This window comes from Pristiophorus japonicus, chromosome 7, assembly GCF_044704955.1.
Source record: "Pristiophorus japonicus isolate sPriJap1 chromosome 7, sPriJap1.hap1, whole genome shotgun sequence".
Classification (NCBI taxonomy): domain Eukaryota; kingdom Metazoa; phylum Chordata; class Chondrichthyes; family Pristiophoridae; genus Pristiophorus; species Pristiophorus japonicus.
This window is the reverse complement of record NC_091983.1, coordinates 181,569,209-181,589,515: the sequence shown is the minus strand read 5'-3', so window position 1 is coordinate 181,589,515 and position 20,307 is coordinate 181,569,209.

The window sequence follows — 20,307 nt, the reverse complement described above, 5'->3', positions numbered from 1 at the left end:
GATTGCCCACCTGCACACTGGCTCCAGGTGATTAATTTTATTGGCGCGGGCTAAGGGAACAGAAATGTGGTTCCCAAGCAGAAGCAGCAATGATTTGTACCAGGAGTAGCATGGATGCAATGTTGAGCTAAAACATTTCCTTCTGCGTAAGGCAACTTGATACTGGCTTCCTTCCAGTCACTGGGGTAACTGTTAAATAGCTCTTCTGCGATTATATCAAAATACCTCTCAAATGTACAACCGCTTCCAGGCCTTAGAAACCGTATTATTCTTCTGGAAATAAAAGTTGAAGGTGCTACACTGGAAAAATTGACATGTCACAGGGATACCGTGTCCATTAGAAGGAACATGCTGGCGCTCAGGTGTAAAGCTCTGAGATCAGCACACAAAAAAGTAAATGGTATTGAACAATTACTGAAAGATAATGAGTGGCTTCTGTGATCATAGTGTCACAAATTGCTTTCTATTCCAGTAAAATACTTTACCCAGTTTCTAGTAGCATTAGTGAGTAATTTTGGCAGAAGTGCTGGGGATAAATAAGCAGCTGATTTGAAAATACTGCTACAATATCTGTGGTTAAAAAAAATCTATGTTATCCACTGTATATAAAATCTGTTATCACTCCAGATTTTAATTCACTCTCTTACCAATGGACTAAAAGACTGCAAGAAAGGGAGAGCTCTCTTTTAATCATCTTGTCGAATATAGATATCATAAGATTATGGCTGGAAAAGAAAAGAAAATCATATCCTTACTATCATTGCCCTGCTTGTGTTTGCAGGGAGGGTTATGCTGCTGATACTGATGCTGTTGGCCTTTTTAATGGTTTCATCCATGAGCACTCGCACTATTGTGTCTTTCCATTGATGTATTATTTTATACTTATCCACATAATTTGCAACTGCCACCTATCTGCCCATTCCACTAACCTGAATAGTATGATTATTATGAACTAGCAAATTGTGTTGATGGGAGCAGGAAATTACAAAGGGATATAGACAGTGAGTGGGCAAATCTGTGGCACATTGAATTCAATGTGGGGAAGTGAGAGATCATGCACATTGGATCTAAGAAGGACAAATCAGAATATATTCTTCATGGCAAGAGACTAGGAACTGTGGAGGAGCAAAGGGATTTGCATGTCCATGTACATAACTCACGAAAAGCTAGTGCACAGGTACAGAAGTAATCAAAAAGGCTCATGAAATATTGGTCTGTACCTCAAGGAAGTTGGAATTCAAAAGTGAGGAAGTGATGCTTCAGTTGTGTAGAGCCTTGGTCAGATCCCATCTGGAATACTGCGTTCAGTTTTGGGCAGCGGACCTTAGCAAGGATATATTAGCCTTGGAGAAGGTAGAGCAGAGATTCACCAGAGTGATACCAGGGTTTAAAAGGTTAAATTATGAGCATAAACCTGGCTTGTATTCCCTTGACTTTACAATGTCGAGGGACAATCTAATTGAGGTGTTTAAATGATAACAGGATTCGATAGGGTTGATACAGATAAACTATTTCCTTTGGAGTGGAAATCCAGGACAAGAGGGCATAATCTTAACATTTAAGCAAGGCCTTTCAGGGGTGAAATCAAAAAGCACCTTTTCACACAAAGGTAGCAGAAATATGCAATACTCACCCAAAAGGCTGTTGATGCTAGGTTAATTGATATTTTCAAGAGCGAGATCGACAGGTTTTTATGAAGTAAGGGTATCAAGGGATATGGATCAAAGGTGGGAAAATGGAGTTGAGGTACAGATCTGCCATGATCCAATTGAATGGCGGAACAGGCATGAGGGGCTGAATGGTCTATTCCTGTTCCTAAATTCCTGTAATCCTTTGATCTAGAGCTGCATACATCATCACAGACACAGAAAAGGTAGAAGAAACATCTGCACAAACAATTTTGTACATGATGTCCCTTTAATTAAAACGTTCAGCATATATTTATAGAAGCGCAATGATAAACACTTTGTTCAACTGACAGAATAATATTCATGAAGCTGAGGCTGTACATATTTAGTATCTTTATTTATTTTGTATAGAAATCTTTGTAGGTGGCAGGACAAGTTGAGAAGGCTGTTCAGGCTTTATAAATAGAAGCATAGAGTACAAAAGCAATGAGGTAATGCTAAATCATAGAATCATAGAAATTTACAGCACAGAAGGAGCCCTTTTGGCCCTCGTGTCCGTGCCAGTCGACAAAGAGCTATCCAGCCTAATCCCACTTTTCAGCTCTTGGTCCGCAGCTTTGTACGTTACAGCACTTCAAGTGCATATCCAAGTCCTTTTTAAATGCTCTGAAGGCTCCTTCCTTCACCATCCTTTCAAACAGTGAGTTCCAGACCCGCACCATCCTCTGGATGAAAACATTTCTCCTCAAAACCCCTCTAAACCTCTACCACTTACTTTAAATCTATGTCCCCTGGTTGTTGACCCCTCTGCTAAGGGAAATAAGTCTTTCCCTATCCACTCTATCTAGGTCCCTCATTGTTTTATACACCTCAATAAGGTCTCCTTTCAAGCTTCTTCTGTTCCAAAGAAAACAACCTCAGCTGATCCAATCTTTCCTTAAAATTCTCCAATCCAGGCAACATCCCTGAAAAATCTCCTCTGTACCCTCTCTAGTGAAATCACATCTTTCCTGTAATGTGATGACCAGAACTGCATACAGTACTCTAGATGTGGCCTAACTAGTGTTTTATAGTTTGAGCATAACCCACCTGCTCTTATATTCTATTCCTCGGCTGATAAAGGCAAGCATTCCAATGCATTCTTAGCCACCTTATCTACCTGTCCTGCTACTTTCAGGGATCCGTGGACATGCACTCCAAGGTCCCTCTGTACCTCTACACTTCTCAGTATCCTACCATTTAATGTGTATTACCTTGCCTTGTTAGCCCTCCCCAAATGCATTACGTCACACTTCTACGGATTAAATTCCATTTGCCACTGTTCTGCCCACCTGACTAGTTCATTGATATTTTCCTGCAGTCTATAGCTTTCTTCTTCACTATCAACCACACAACCGATTTTAGTTTTGTCTGCAAACTTCTTAATCATACCTCCTATATTCAAGTCTAGATCATTGATGTATACCACAAAAAGCAAGGGACCTAGCTAGTACTGAGCCCTGCGGAACCCCACTGGAAACATCCTTCCAGTCAAAAAAAACCATCAACCATTACCCTCTGCTTCCTGCCTTTGAGCCAACTTTGGATCCAACTTGCCACTTTGCCCTGGATCCTATGGGCTTTTACTTTTGTGACCAGTCTGCCATGTGGGAACTTATCAAAAGCCTTCAGCCTCTGAGGGCACATCGTCACCAGACCCAGCACCCAGCAACAGCACAGACACACATGCCTCGGTTGGTCCTACACGAGAGAGAGTAGTGTTGTCACCTGGTGTCTCATAAGTCGCAAGGGAGAAAGAGGAGATGGTGGAGACAGGGACAGCAATGGAGACTCCTCATCAGAGAGCGCAGATCACTCCCAGCTCTGCTCAGCTGCATGCAGACACTGAGCCTCGGGGGCCATCAAGAAAGAGGGTGATCTAGGAGGCTGTGACAGATTTTGCAACCGCAATGTCTGAAAATGTGCAGAGAAAGGAGTCCATCTTCAACATGGGCACCACCGTGTCACAGGTAATGGTGATGGTTGGCTCTTCCATGGAAAGGATGGCCACCTGCTTGGAGCAGCTAATGCGCCACGTACATGAGCACATGCTATTTTTTTAAATTCATTCTTGGGACGTGAGCATCGCTTGCAAGGCCAGCATTTATTGCCAATCCCTAATCGCCCTTGAGAAGATGGTGGTGAACTGCCTTCTTGAACTGCTGCAGTCTTTGTGGTGAAGGTACTCCCAATGTGCTGTTAGGGAGAGAGTTCCAGGATTTTGACCCAGCGACGATGAAGGAACGATGATATATTTCCAAATCAGCATGGTGTGTGATTTGAAGGGGAACTTGGAGGTGGTGGTGTTACCATGTGAATGCTGCCCTTGTCCTTCTAGGTGGTAGAGGTTGTGGGTTTGGGAGGTGCTGCTGAAAAAGCCATGGCAAGTTGCTGCACTGCATCTTGTAAATGGTACACACTGGGCCGGTGATGGAGGGAGTGAATGTTTAAGGTGGTGAATGGGATGCCAATCAAGTGGGCTGCTTTGTCCTGGATGGTGTTGATCTTCTTGTGTGTTGTTGGTGCTGCACTCATCCAGGCAAGTGGAGAGTATTCCATCACACTCCTGACTTGTGCCTTGTAGATGGTGGAAAGGCTTTGGGGAGTCAGGAGGTGAGGCATTCGCTACAGAATACCCAGCCTCTGATCTGCTCTTGTCACCACAGTAAAGTCCAGTTAAGTTTCTGGTCAATAGTGACGCCCAAGATGTTTATGGTGGAGGATTTGCCAATGGTAATGCCGTTGAATGTCAAGGGGCGATGGTTAGACTCTTGTTTGTTGGAGATAGTCATTGCCTGGCACTTGTACAATGCGAATGCTACTTGCCACTTACCAGCCCAAGCTTGAATGCCATTCAGGTCTTGCTGCATGAGGGCACGGGCTGCTCCTTTATCTGAGGTGTTGCGAATGTCACTGAACACTGTGCAGTCATCAACGAACATCCCCACTTCTGACCTTAAGATGGAGGGAAGGTCATTGATGAAGTAGCTGAAGATGGTTGGGCCTAGGACACTGCCCTGAGGAACTCCTTCAGCGATGTCCTTGGGCTGTGACGATTGACGTCCAACCACCACAATCATCTTCCTTTGTGTTAGCTACGACTCCAGCCAGTAGAGAATTTTCCCCCTGATTCCCATTGACTTCAGTTTAACTGGTACTGCTTGATGCCACACTCAGTCAAATACTGCCTTGATATCAAGAGGAATCACTCTCACCTCACCTCTGGATTCAGGTCTTATGTCCACGTTTGGACCAAGGTTGTAATGAGGTCTGGAGCTGAGTGGTCCTGGAAGAACCCAAACTGAGCATCGGTGAGCAGGTTATTGGTAAGTGCCACTTGATAGCATTGTTGATGACATCTTCCATCACTTTGCTGATGATTGAGAGTGGACTGATGGGGCGGTAATTGGCCAGATTGGATTTGTCCTGCTTTTTGTGGACAGGACATACCTGGGCAGTTTTCCACATAGTCGGGTAGATGCCAGTGTTGTAGCTGTACTGGAACAGCTTGGCTAGAGGCACAGCTAGTTCTGGATCACAAGTCTTCAGCACAACAGCCAGGATGTTGTCGGGGCCCATAGCCTTTGCTGTATCCAGTGCGTTCAGCGGGAAATACTAGGGGACCGAGAGTCTAGTGAGAAGGAGGAACTGAAGGAAATCCTTATTAGGCGGGAAATTGTGTTAGGGAAATTGATGGGATTGAAGGCCAATAAATCCCTGGGGCCTGATAGTCTGCATCCCAGAGTACTTAAGGAAGTGGCCCTAGAAATAGTGGATGCATTGGTGATCATTTTCCAACAGTCTATCAACTCTGGATCAGTTCCTATGGACTGGAGGGTAGCTAATGTAACACCACTTTTTAAGAAAGGAGGGAGAGCAAAAGCAGGTAATTATAGCCTGACATCAGTAGTGGGGAAAATGTTGGAATCAATTATTTAAAGATGAAATAGCAGCATATTTGCAAAGCAGTGACAGGATCAGTCCAAGTCAACATGGCTTTATAAAAGGGAAATCATGCTTCACAAATCTTCTAGAATTTTTTGAGGATGTAACTGGTAGATTGGACAAGGGAGAACCAGTGGATGTGGTGTATTTGGACTTTCAAAAGGCTTTTGACAAGGTCCAACACATGAAATTGGTGTGCAAAATTAAAGTACATGGTATTGGGGGTAATGTACTTACGTGGATAGAGAACTGGTTGGCAGACAGGAAGCAGAGACTCGGGATAAACAGGTCCTTTTCAGAATGGCAGGCAGTGACTAGTGTGGTGCCGCAGGGCTCAGTGCTAGGACCCCAGCTATTTACAATATACATTAATGATTTAGATGAAGGAATTGAGTGCAATATCTCCACGTTTGCAGATGACACTAAGCTGGGTGGCGGTGTGAGCTGTGAGGAGGATGCTAAGAGGCTGCAGGGTGATTTGGACAGGCTAGGTGAGTGGGCAAATGCATGGTAGATGCAGTATAATGTGGATAAATGTGAGGTTATCCACTTTGGTGGCAAAAACACGAAGGCAGAATATTATCTGAATGGCAGCAGATTAGGAAAAGGGGAGGTGCAACGAGACCTGGGTGTCATGGTTCATCAGTCATTGAAAGTGGCATGCAGGTACAGCAGGCAGTGAAGAAGGCAAATGGCATGTTGGCCTTCATAGCTAGGGGATTTGAGTATAGGAGCAGGGAGGTCTTACTGCAGTTGTACAGGGCCTTAGTGAGGCCTCACCTGGAATATTGTGTTCAGTTTTGGTCTCCTAATCTGAGGAAGGACGTTCTTGCTATTGAGAGAGTGCAGCAAAGGTTCACCAGACTGATTCCCGGGATGGCAGGACTGTCATATGAGGAGAGACTGGATCGACTGGGCCTGTATTCACTTGACTTTAGACGGATGAGAGGGGATCTCATAGAAACATATAAAATTCTGACGGAACTGGACAGGCTAGATGCAGGAAGAATGTTCCCGATGTTGGGGAAGTCCAGAACCAGGGGACATAGTCTAAGGATAAGGGGTAAGCCATTTAGGACTGAGATGAGGAGACACCTCTTCACTCAGGGAGTTGTTAATCTGTGGAATTCCCTACTGCAGAGAGTTGTTGATGTCATTGGATATATTCAAGAGGGAGTTAGATATGGCCCTTATGGCTAAAGGGATCAAGGGGTATGGAGAGAAAGCAGGAAAGGGGTGCTGAGGTGAATGATCAGCCATGCTCTTATTGAATGGTGGTGCAGGCTCGAAGGGCCGAATGGCTTACTTCTGCACCTATTTTCTATGTTTCTTGATAGCATGTGGAGTGAATCGAATTGGCTGAAGATTGGCTTCTATGATGGTGTGGACCTCAGATATGGATCATCCACTCAGTACTTCTGGCTGAAGATGGTTATAAACGCATCAGCCTTGTCTTTTTCACTCACATGCTGGGCTCCGCCATCATTGAGCATGGGGATATTGAAGGAGCCTCCTACTCCCATTGGTTGTTTAATGGTCCACCACCATTCACGACTGGATGTGGCAGGACTGCAGATCTTTAATTTGATCCGTTTGTTTGTGGGATTGTTTTACCTTGTCTATAGTATGCTGCTTCCACTTTTTAGTATGCATGTCGTCCTGTGTTGCAGCTTCCCCAGGTTGGCATCTGATTTTTTAGGTACATCTGGTGATGCTCCTGGCATGCTCTTCTGCACTCTTCATTGAACCAGGTTAATCCCCTGGCTTGATGGTAATGGTAGAGTGAGGGATATACCGAGCCATGAGGTTACAGATTGTGGTGGAATACAATTCTGTTGCTGCTGATGGCCCTCCTGGATGCCCAATTTTGAGTTGCTAGATCTGTTCTGTATCTATTCCATTTAGCACGGTGGTAGTGCCACACAACACGATGGAGGTTGTCCTCAGTGTGAAGACAATGACTGTTCGGTAGTCGCTGCTACCAATGCATCTGCAACAGATAGATTAGTGAGGTCGAGGTCAAGTAGGTTTTTACCTCGTGTTGGTTCTCTCACCACCTGCTGAAGGCCCAGTCTGGCAGCTATGTCCTTCAGGATCAGCCATGATCTTTTTGAATGGCGGAGAAGGCTCAAGGCACTCGATGGCCTACTCCTGTTCCTAATTCATATGTAGGATATTGAAGTCCCCCACCCAGAGTACATTCTGTGCCCTTGCTACTCTCAGTGCTTCTCCTGACTGTATACCAGTGTGGCGCCACCCATGGTGGGTCTGTCCGGTCAGTGGGACAGGATGAAATGGTCTGGGACATTGGCTGAAAGTTATGATTCTGTGAATATGCCTGTGTCAGGCTGTTGCTTCACTAGTCTGTGGGACTAATTCTCCCGGTTTTGGCACAAGTCCCCTGATGTTGGTGAGAAGAACTTTGCAGGGTCGATCGGGCTGGGTGTGCCATTGTCCTTTCCATAGCTGGTGCTGAGGTTGATGCCATCCGGTTTTATTCTTATTATTGTTTTTCATAGCAGTTGTGTACAACTGAGTGGTTTGTTGCGCCCTTTCAATGGGCAGTTAAGATTCAACCACATTGTGGGTCTGGAATTACATGTAGGCCAGACCGGGTAAGGGCAGCAGACTTCCTTCCCTCAAGGACATTAGTGAACCAGATGGGGTTTTACGACAATCTAGTAGTTTCATGGTCACCATTACTGATACTAACTTTTTATTCCAGATTTATTTAATTAACTGTATTTAAATTCCCCAGCTGCCGTAGTGGGATTTGAGCTCATATCTCTGGATCATTAGTCCCGGCCTTTGGATTGTCCAGTGACATTACCACTATGCTACCATTCCCGTGTGGAGAACAGATGGCAGAGGCTCATAGATCTCCTCTCGAAGAGGGATATCAACGTAGACTTGGGTCCTCATGGCCCCACTGCTGTGCAGCAAGGTGCCCTCCAGCTCCTTGTTAGTAGGGAAATGCAGTTAGCCCATGAGAGGGATGACAGTGGGAGGAGACATGAAAGTGGGGGCTCCCCTCAAAGTGCTCACACTTCTCCCCCATTACCCTCTCTCAGTCAGAGCCCCAGATGCTTCCTCGGTTTCGCGATGGCTGAGTCTGCCCCTGCACAGACGCAGGAAGAGCTGACTTTCATGGGGATATCAGAGGCTCCAAAACCCAGAGGACATCCGCCAAGTGTCTCTGCAGTCTCAGCAGGGAGTGAGCAGGCTGCCTCTGCCTCTGCTGAAGCCACAGGGGCTGCACCTTGTAGAAGCACATATAAACGAGAAATGACACAGAAGTAGATGCACAATGGTAAGCACATGGGTGTTTAAAGCAGTGTTTTTGTTAAGGTTCCGTTATTGTTATTACACATATAAAAATATTTATTTTCACCACTTTCCAGTCATGCCCATTTTTGTCTGCTACTTTGGAAGTAGTTTAGTGAGCTGGAGTGAATGGTGAGGCAGTGGGTCAGTGTGAAAATAATGGCTTGGTTATTGGAGGGATGCTTAATGTTGTTGTTGGGGGGAGAACCTGGCACAGCACGTGGCAGCTATATGGGTGTAATGTCTGAAGTTAAGTAAATCTGGCCACGGTGAGGCCATCCCTGGCCTCCTGGGCAGCAATATGTTTGGGTGCTGTTGGCATCTGGACCTCAGGTTCCTTCTGCTCCTCTTCATCTTCCAGCTGATGCTGCTCCTGCTCCTCCTCCTCCTCCTCCTCCTCCTCCTCCTCCTCCTCCTCTGAAGAGGCTGTGCGCACTACACCTTGCTCCTTATGCAGCGCTAATCCTCACTGCCGCGCTATGTTGTGCAGGGCGCAGCAGACAATGATCATTCTGGAGACCCTGGCTGGTGCGTACTGAAGGGTTCCTCCTGATCTTAAGTGCATTTCTAGCATACTGATTGTCTGCTCTACGACACATCTGGTGGACACGTGGCATTAATTACATCTCTCCTCGGCCTTGCTACTTGGCCTCCTCAAGGGTGTCATGAGCCACGTCCTCAGTAGATAGCCCTTATCTCCAAGCAGCCAGCTGATAACTGAGTTTGACGGTGTGAAGAGCTGAGGGATAGTGGACTGGTACAGGACAAAGGGGTTATGACAGCTGCCAGGGCATTTGGCGCACACGTGCATGATGATCTTCCTATGGTTGCAGACCAGCTACGCATTGAGGGAGTGGATGCCCTTGCGGTTGTCAAACACTCCTGGGTGATGATGGGGTGCCCTGATGGTCACAGGTGTGCAGTCGATGACGCCCTGCATCCATGGGAAGCCAGCCAGAGCGGCAATGCCCAGCGCCCACTCAGTAAAACTGGCATCACCAGTGGCAAAGTTGATATAATTGGCTGACGTGTCACACATGGCATCGGTGACCTGTGTGATGCAATCAGTCTTCCTGGCAATCTAAAACAAAAGCAAAATACTGCAGATGCTGGAAACTGAAATAAAAACAGAAAATGCTGAAAATCTCAGCGGGTCAGGCAGCATCTGTGGAGAGAAACAGAGTTAACGTTTCGGGTCTGTGTCCCTTCGTCAGAACTGGAAATGTTCAAAATTAAAGGATTCTTAAGGGAGAGGGAAGAAAGAACAAAAGGGAAGGTCTGTGATAGGGTGGAAGATAGGAGAGATTTGAGAGACAAAAGGGATGATTGGCAAACTTGAAATGGTAATAGCAGAAGTTAGAAAAAGATGAGTCTCGATTAGGTGTGAATGACGGAGTATTTACACGCTCCCATGGGAAGCAGAAAGAGAGAAAAACATTCATAAGATCGGGGGGCGGGCGCGGCGGGGGGGAGTTGGTGGGGCAGGGTGGGCGAAGAGAGGGTTTAAAAAAAAAAGGAACGAAGGGCGCAAAATATGGGCAGAGGTTATGGTCTGAAATTGTTGAACTCGATGTTGAGTCCAGATGGCAATAAAGTGCCTAAACAACAATTGTGTTTGTAATGGCATTGTCTGCTAACCAGTGAGGAGCCATAGTACTATCTGGTGGGTACAGGATGTACTGCAGATGGTACAGATCTAATGTGTAATCCATTGGAAGGTAATGCATCTAATTACATACCTGTCAAGTCTCAGTTATTTGGAGTTGTTTGTGTTTGTGTGTATGTATTAGCACATGTGGTGGAGCCAGGTCTCCAGTCGTCTTGGATCCCCTTGCTACTGGACCAAGACTTTGCTCCAACAAGCCTGTCTGGTGACTGCTGTGCAACGGTCACCCCACGTTAAAAGAATTCACGCACAGGCATCTTCCACCATTTAAAATGAGTTCATCAGTCACCTGAGTACTCATTTTTAGTGTGGAAGCAAGTCATCCTCCACCCCGAGGGACTACCTATGATGATGATGATGATGATGTGTAGTGGAGTATTTAAAATTAACACTCAACACCAGGTCTGGGTTCGAAGATTCAAGTAGTCTTTAATTTCTTGCAAGAGAGAGTCAAGTCTGCAGTCAACCTGTTGCTGAGCTGTCCTCACTCGCTCTCTCTGAACAAAGAAAACACAGGGGTTTTGTACAGTTCCTCGGCCTATAATGGCCAGGCATTCACTACATAAGACATACATTGATTTGAATGGTCAAAACCCTGGTCACTCAAAACAAAGGTACAATCCTGACCACGCCTATCTCCAGTACTTTTCCACAAACCTCACCATCCCAAAAGTTAATCATTCTGATATGTTATTTCCCTTACCCTTTAATTATAATAGAGCTCGATAGCTCCACTTCAGTCCCCCCTTTTGGTACTTGGCTACCCAGCCCAAGATTACCAACCTAATTCTACTTCATCCTGTGTCCCCTGCTCCGTTCTGTGGTGAACAGCCACGCGGTTTGGGGGCCTCAGAACGTGACCTCATCTCAAAGTATTTCAGGTTACTCGGCTAACAACTTTCACTGTTCCACAATTAAAGCTTTTGCATTCCTTCTCCGTTGCCACTTTCTGCATGCCATGCATAACCCAATTCCCCATCCGACAACTAGCCTAACTCTATGATCACCAATACGTGAGAGTATATACGAATCCACGGATGGATACTCACATTCATTCCCCATTCCATACATGTTCCCACCCTTGAGTGTCCTTCAGGGTTTCTTCAATGTCCTTTGAATGCTGTGTGGAATCTTCCAAAATTTCATGATAACGACATATGCTTTTCTCAGTGTCCTTTTTCAATTGCGTCAAATGTCCTTTGAGACGGGGAATGTCTTGCCAACTTGGTATGTCATATTGTCCATTTCATCATCCCATCTCAGGTTGTTTAAAGTGATGTTCTCGATGCGTTCCTCTATTCGTGGGAATAGGTATTGATGGCCGAGTTTAACCACAGTTTTAGGCGTAAAACAGACATTAGGTTGTGGGATCGCACATATGACATTACCATGCTTGTACTCATTTTCCTTGGTAGATATGCAGTACGTCCCATCATCCCAGGCTGCCACCTCAGTCCTTCCTTGACTAAGGGGGCTGATTTCCAATCTGCGATTAACCATCTGAGTGAACCCGCACACTATACATTGCCCTACTTCCATGGGGTGTGCGCACACTACCACATCCAAATATTGCGCGCAACTATCGGTGTGCACCCTTGAAATGTGTCACTGAGTTTTACCGCATAAGGGGACATATCGTGGAACTGAACCCGGGATTGGCCTTGTATTTCACCTATGTTCTGTACTGCCCACAGAGGTTTGGCATCTGTACCCTCTATCTGTGGGATAGCTAGAACCATACCTATTTCAATTCTCTAGTAATACAATTACTTTGGGACAAGAACACTTGTGTTGTCCTACGAAGATCACTGAGGATAATACTGTCCTTAGTCCATTTGCTCAACTGCTCATTACTTATCCAATCGGGTATTTTCCTGTTTCACCTGGTTTACATTGTATCGGATGTTCCCTAGTAACTATGTGCCGTACATTGCACATACAAGTTCTTTATGTGTTTCTTGGGTTAGATCAGTCACACACTTATCTTATTGATAGTTTGGGCATGAGGTTCTCGGATTTCCTCGACTTGGCGACCTCGTCCCCGGTTTCTGACAACTGCGAAGTCTGATCGTTTCCCTTTAGTAAAAGAGTTCTCAAATATTGGGCTAAGTCTTGAACTTCTTGGTCTATACTGGCTATGTCAAATGTGTTAACAGTTGCCACCCTTGCTGCATACCGATAGTGTGTGTCGGTTGTTGTTCGACAATAGACAACATAAAAACCACACATAGACTCGTGGTGCATTGTCAGACTATCTCGATCATATGTACCATAAGTATCACCTCAGCATCTAGACGTTGTGACCTTCTGTTCCCCATTTTGCTTAATGCCCATTGCACTTGGTCTTCAATTGGCCCAATTAACTATCCAAATTCATTATATCTTCGCTTTGGCAGTTACACTTTTCACAGATCACAGTGATATTTACTTGCCTACACAAATAATTACTTAATGAAAACCCGCGCCCCAAGCCTCACAGTTTGGACTGGGGTAATATAAAAGGTTCCTGTCGCAATGGGACAAGTCAGGTTGGTACTGTACTGGTATTCCCGGTGTATGGTGCTGACAAAATATTCACCCTTCCCTCTTTATACAGATCGTACTGGAAAATGCTGTCCCACAATTACCTTCATGGTGCAATTCCATGTTATCCCATCCATCCGGGTTAATTTCCCGTGTTCATTGTATCCTACTAAATTTTCTCAGGCATGCTCGAGTAATACCCAACTATCTCTAACAGGGTGATGTCATTCTGTTCCTGTAACTGACACTCGTGCCACCGGGTACACCTGTACTAACCTTCTGACTTGGCACAGAGTATCAGTAAGTTGATAAGTGGACATTGCCCTAGGTCTCGATCAGTTAACCAGAAAAAGAGCTTTCCCTCTGTAATATGCTGCAGGTTTCCTTGGGCTTGTTCCACTAACCAAGATCCATACATTACTTCGAGCTGTTTCGTTGAAGATGACTTGTTCCCCTTTTATAATCTGGTTTACCCCCTTTTTAGCATTAAACCAGTTGCAACATATTAATCATGCCTGACCGCCTTCTGTTATGATTCTCCCCATTCTTGTCAAGATATGATCAAGCCCATCACTCTCCCTGAACTCAGTGCAGGTTGTACTGGCCCTCTGCCAAAATCCCTTGATCATTCTCCCATGTAGCCGCGCTGTTTTAGGCTTGTACCACCCAGGTAGTCCCACTTTGGTCAGATTCAATATTACAGGTACCACTTTGTGATACACATCATGGTACAATATCACCTGAGTTGAGATTACCATCAGTCCATTTGTTGACCCTTGGATATGTTTATGACAAACAATTAGCTTTTCCCACAAATCTGTTTATTCATTGGAGAAGGAGCTTTTAAAAAAAAACTCAACTGCTTGTACAACCACACTCCCGTCCTTGCACCCCTTGATATAATGGACGGTTACAGAGGTATGATTACCCTGCCATTGTAAATGTATCCCTATCCAATACCCTCAGCCGTCCCTACTTCTACCATTCACGATATGTCTCTTTCTACTTTGTGAGATTGGCGGAGTTTGCGAGGTATGTCTGTGGACAAATTCTTCCAGCTCCCGTGTCCTGTCCACTTCCCTTTGGATCATACTGTACCTGATTAGGTGGGGGTATCCCATTAAGTACCCCTTCTTCCTCATTCCCCTGGAGAGGACAAATCCCACCTGAGATTTACTCTCAGATGTAGTCGGTTACAGTGGTGTGCCCTCCTGATCCCTCAGGCGCAATCCACTAACCCCTTTAAACAACATTGCTTCTTTCCGATGGTCACCTACTTAAAACAAAAGAAACAGAATGTCTGGTGATTCTGTTTAAATTAAGAAGATTTCCAATATGTAAAAGGTATCACCCACTGAGTTAAAACAGGGTTCACAGCTGCCTGTGAAAGAGTTAACTTCCTTTGTTTCGAGAGTGGACAAACACAGACACCATCAATCAATGTCGACTTCAGCCTACGGTCTTTTTCAGTTTGAACTCTCCACTTAAAAAGTTTACTTTTGTAAAGTCTCCGTGTTTTTATTCCCAAAATAAACATTCAGAAAAAGAACTTTGCACATAATAGTATTTCATCCTTTTCTCCCCAGTTACACATTGGTCAGAATTTTTTTTAAACCATACCAATTACTGATGTGAAATGCCTTATATCCAGAACTAAAGACTCTCCACACAATTTACATCAACCAGAATTTGATCATGGCCAAAATAAAAGTCTGTGTTTTAATAGGTTAATTAACCTCAGTAACTCCAATATTAAACTTCCCAATGCCACTTGAAAAAGGGGGAGGAGCCACAGCCAAACAAAGGAACAGTCACACATGTTTTCCGAAAACTTTACTGAAACATCAAAGAAAAACACGAGAACAATAAGAAAGAAACATGATCTTCTCTTTTCTCTTTTTGATTCAGTCATAACTATTTATCCATTATTCCTTAAATTAATTTTCAATTTCTGATCCCTATCATATCTCCCTTAAACCTCCCTTCAATTACTTTAAACCTATGCCCTCTGATTGTTGACCTCTCCGCCAAGGGAAACAGGACATTCCTATCACTCTATCCAGGCCCCACCTAATTTTATACTCCTCAACAAAGTCCTACCTCAGGCCTCCTCTGTTCCAAAGCAAAGAGACCCAGCATCACTAATCTTTCCACACAGCCAAAATTCTCCAGTCCAGGCAACTTTCTTGTAAATCTCCTTTGCACCCCTTTTAGTGCAATCACATCTTTCCTGTAATGTGGTGACCCAACTAGAGTTTTCGACAGTTCAAGCATGACGTCTCTGCTCCTGCATTCCATACCTCGACTAATAAAGGCAAGTATTCCATATGCCTTCTTAATCACCTAATCACCTTATCTACCGAGCCTGATGGATTCAAGGGTCTGTGGACCGATACTCCAAGGTCCCTTTGTTCCTCTACACTTTTCAGTGTCATACCTGTAAAGTCCTGTCCCTTCAGTACAGATTCACTCGAGGCATGTAGTGAAGTCAAGGTCACTCTGGACCTGCACCTTTATTTCACAGCTCTGGAATGCCACACTTGCCTGAGACCTGTCCTTATATACCTGTCTCTTGCAAGTGCACCCCTGGTGGTAAGGTATGCTGGTGGTTACAGGTCATATCTTATTACAGTCATGTATAGCATGTTAGGCTACAGTTACATATAATAATGTAAGATAATGACATCACCCTCCCCCAAGATCTTATTGTCTTTATAGGTTCAGTCTCTCAGGTGGTCTACGCTCTCACGTGGAGCGTCTGAGTTGTGGTTCAGTTCTTTGCCTTGGTGTCTGTTTTTCTTTGGATGTGGTTTCTGGTATCTCGCCTGGGCTGTCTGTTTCGATTGGTGTGATTGTTGTTGACTCGCCTGAGCTGTCTGTTGGGATTGTCCTTTCCTCAGGTTGTTCCCTCTGTCTGTCCACCAGGTGTGGTGCAAGTTCCACATTGTAGTCTTCCTCTGGTTCCGCAGTGTTGTTGGTAAATCTGCTTTTGACTTGGTCTACATGCCTCTGGCAGGTTTTGCCATTGTCCATTTGTACTACCAGTAGCCTGTTTCCTTCCTTGCCTGTTACTGTCCCTGCAAGCCATTTGGGACTCCTGCCATAGTTTAGTACAAACACTTTGTCCCCTATCTCATTCCATCTCCCCCTCGAATTTCTGTCATGGTACTCAGTCAGCTTACAGCGCTTTGCCTCAACGATTTTGTGCATGTCTGGGAGGATTAATGAGAGCCTTGTCTTTAAAGTCCTTTTCATCAACAGTTGCACGGGGGGGATCCCAGTCAAATGGTGCGGACGAGGTCTGTATGCCAGCAGCAGTCGCGACAGGCTGGCATACAGACCTGTAGCGTGGGACCTTGGATTTTAAGCATGCCTTGTTTAATGATTTGCACTGTTCTCTCCGCCTGGCCGTTGGAGGCCGGCTTGAACGGTGCCGTCTTGACGTGATTTATGCCATGGTCAATTATAAAATCTTGGAATTCTGCGCTGGTGAAGCACGGACCATTGTCACTGACCAATATGTCAGGGATTCCGTGCATTGCAAACATGGTTGCAAGGCTTCCACAGTGGTGGAGGTTGTGCTCGAGTTTAAAATGGTGCATTCGATCCACTTTGAAAATGCATCTACAACTACAAGGAACATTTTGCCCATGAATGGGCCCGCATAGTTTACGTGCACCCGCGACCACGGTTTGGTAGGCCAGGGCCAGGGGCTCAGTGGAGCCTGCCTGGGGGCATTGCTGAGTTGGGCACAAATGGTGCCCCCTTGGATGCAGAGCTCCAAGTCCGCCAGACATGGGATCTGGCTATGGCCTTCATGAGAACGATCCCCGGGTGCTCGCGGTGGAGCTCCCGGACAAATGCCTCTCTGCCTCACAGAGGCATGACTACTCGGCTGCCCCACATCAGGCAGTCTGCTTGTAGTGATAGCTCATGCATGCGCCTGTGAAAGGGTTATAATTCCTCGGGGCAGGCATCGCGAGCCTCTGCCCAGTCACCGGTTAGGACACATCTTTTTACTAAGGATAACGTGGGGTCGCTAGCCGTCCAGGCTCTGATTTTGCGAGCCACCATGGGCGAACCTGTGGACTCAAAGGCATTGATTGCCATGACTATCTCACAGTCCTGTTCATCAGACCCTTCCGTGGTTGCCAGGGGTAGCCTGCTGAGCGCGTCAGCACAGTTGTCTGTGCCTGGTCTGTGCCTTATGGTATAGTCATAGGATGCCAGCATGAGTGCCCACCATTGAATTCGCGCCGAGGCGTTGGCGTTTATTGCCTTGCTCTCGGATAGGAGGGACGTGAGGGGCTTGTGGTCGGTATCTAACGTGAACTTGGCCCCGAAAAGGTATTGGTGCATCTTTTTAACACCGTACACGCACGCGAGCGCCTCCTTCTCTACCATTCCGTACCTGCGCTCCGCCCGCGAAAGTGACCTGGAGGCATAAGCTATGGGTTGTAATTTGCCCGCACTATTGACATGTTGCAAAACGCACTCGACCCCATACGCTGACGCATCGCATGTGAGAACTAGCTTTTTACCTGGATCAAAGAAAGTCAAAACACTGTTGGAACACAGAAGGTTGCGTGCCTTATTGAAGGCGCGTTCCTGGGCGTCCCCACAAAACCAATCGCATCCCTTCCTGAGCAGCACGTGAAGAGGCTCCAGCAGCGTGCTTAAGTTCTGCATAAAGTTCCCAAAGTAATTGAGTAGCCCGAGAAAGGCGCGCAGTTCTGAGACATTCCGGGGCCTGGGTGCCAGGCGAATTGCTTCTGTTTTGGACTCTGTTGGGCGGATTCCATCAGCAGCAATCCTTCTGCCCAAAAATTCAACCTCGGGTGCGAGAAACAGGCCCTTGAATTTCTTGACTCGTAGGCCTACCCGATCCAACCGCTTTAGTACTTCCTCCAAATTACGGAGATGTCCCTGCCCGTGATAAGTATGTCGTCTTGAAATACAACCGTCCCCAGGATGGACTTGTGCAGACTCTCCATGTTGTGCTGGAATTTGGCAGCTGCCGACCTGATGCCGAATGGGCATCAATTGTACATGAAAAGGCCTCGATATGTGTTGATGATGGTGAGTAGCTTGGATTCCTCGGTCAATTCTTGCGTCATATACGCAGATGTGAGGTCTAGTTTTGAGAAGAGTTTACCTCCAGCCAATGTGGCAAATAAGTCCTCCGCTCTGGGTAGCGGGTACTGGTCCTGTAGGGAGACTCTGTTTATGGTAGATTTGTAGTCCCCACAGATTCGTACGGATCCATCAGGCTTCATGACTGGGACGATGGGACTTGCCCAGTCGTTAAATTACACAGGTGATATAATGCCTTCCCGCAGAAGCCTGTCTAGTTCATGTTCAATCGTTTCCCTCATCACATAGGGTACAGCTCTGGCCTTGTGATGGACCGGTCTAACATCCTGTGTGATGTAGATTTTGACTTTGGCCCCTTTGAAATTGCCCACAGCTGGCTGAAAGAGATGTTCAAATCGCTTTATAACTGTTGAGCAGGAGGTCCGTTCCTCTAATGACATGGCATGGACATCATCCCATTTCCAGTTTAGTTTTGCCAGCCAGCTTCTCCCCAGCAGTGCTGGGGGGTTTCCGGGGACAATCCACAAGGGAAGTCGGTTCACTGTCCCTTTGTGTGTGACAGAGAGCATGGCGCTGCCGAGGACTGGTATGATTTCTTTGGTACAGGTCCTGAGTTTGGTGCCGACCCTTGTGAGTTTTGGTCTGTCTCTTTTATGTGGCCACATTTGTTCAAATTGTTGAGCGCCCATGAGAGATTGACTCGCTCCCGTATCTAGCTCCATGTTGACAGGTATCTCGTTGAGTAGGACCCTCATCATTATAGGAGGCATCCTGTTGTAGGAGCAGCGGCCATTGATCGTGTTGACCCGCTGTACATCGGTGTCCTCGGTACTGTCCCCACCGTCTTCTGGTCCGCTTTCCGACCCATCCGATTCGTATACCAGCCGAGCTGCCGTTTTTTTGCACATGCGGGCCAAATTCCCTGTATATTCACAGTTCCTGCAAACAGCCTGCTGAAATCGACATCCCCTTGATGAGTGCCCAACCCCACACCTCCAGCACAGACTGCTTGCAAAGAATGAGCTGCGTCTGGCTGATTTCTCTTGAGCTTCTCTCAGTTTGTAGTTGATTGCTCGCATTGTGGGTTGATGAGGTGTGAACGGCCGTTCCTGTGGCCCTTGATGGCTTCTGGTGCCACTGCCTGCTGTCGAGAGCCTGTTCTCCCGGTTTTGTCTGTGTGTGGGGGTATCAGCTTGTTTAATGCTGTGAACTTCTTGTTCCGATATTTCGTTAGTTGTCGTACCTGCATTGTAAATCAACCTCGTTTCTTCTTCCCCTACCAAGAATGTCTGTGCAACCAGTGCTGCTGCTTCTAAGGTCAGGTTCTTGGCCTCTATGACCTTTCGGAATATGCCTGCGTGGCCTATTCCTTCAATGAAAAAGTCTCTCAGCATTTCTCTCCTCAGTTCATCGGAGAACTCACATAAACTAGCCAACCTCCGAAGTTCCGCCACGATGTCGGGTATGCTCTGGCCCACACAGCGTCTGTAGTTGTCGAACCTGTGTCTGGCCATGTGTAGGCTGCTCACTGGCTTCAGGTGGTCTCTTACCAGTGTGCTCAATTCTTCAACTGACTTGCTTGCTGGTTTCTCGGGTGCCAGCAGATCCTTCATTAAAGCGAATGTTTTCGAGCCACAGCTGGTCAAGAGATGGGCTCTTCTCTTGTCTGCTTTGTCGTCTCCTAACCAGTCTTTGGTTACAAAGCTTTGCTGGAGCCTTTCTATAAAATCCTCCCAATTGTCTCCATCATTGTACTTTTCATCTGATCCGTTGTTCGCATTCTGTGGATTCTGTAATCCCGTAACTCGTCGCCACTGTAAAGTCCTGTCCCCTCAGTACAGATTCACACGAGGCATGTAGTGAAGTCAAGGTCACTCTGGACCTGCACCTTTATTTCACAGCTCTGGAATGCTGCACTTGCCTGAGACCTGTCGTTATATACCTGTCTCTTGCAAGTGCACCCTTGGTGGTAAGGTATGCTGGTGGTTACAGATCATATCTTAATACAGTCATGTATATCATGTTGGGATACAGTTATATATAATAATGTAAGATACATGACAATACCATTTAATGTTTGTTTTATAA